Source organism: Triticum dicoccoides, chromosome 4A, assembly GCF_002162155.2.
Source record: "Triticum dicoccoides isolate Atlit2015 ecotype Zavitan chromosome 4A, WEW_v2.0, whole genome shotgun sequence".
Classification (NCBI taxonomy): domain Eukaryota; kingdom Viridiplantae; phylum Streptophyta; class Magnoliopsida; order Poales; family Poaceae; genus Triticum; species Triticum dicoccoides.
This window is the reverse complement of record NC_041386.1, coordinates 605,443,437-605,443,795: the sequence shown is the minus strand read 5'-3', so window position 1 is coordinate 605,443,795 and position 359 is coordinate 605,443,437.

Below are 359 nucleotides of genomic sequence, written 5' to 3'. Positions count from 1 at the left end.
CTATGATAATGTATGTACTACTGACTGTCCTCGTCGTCTGGTGTAGCACCTTCATCCATTTCTTCTTCTACATCTTCTTCTACTTCCACATCTTCCTCTTCTTCATCGGTGTCGCACAATAATTGACGTCTGATTGCCCTTGTTCCAGATGTACGTCCCCTGCCACGGCCCCTGCCACGTCCCCTACCACCAACTCCAATGCTTGACGGGGGATTTGGGCATGTTGATCTGTTGTGCCCCTGCTTCAGCCCACAGTTACTACAGACTCTAGTTTTCTTCTTCTCACCAGGAGCTCCTACAGGTTTTGGTTCTGTTGATGAGCGCTTGCGGCCTTTGGTGAGTGACATAGGTGGCGCTGG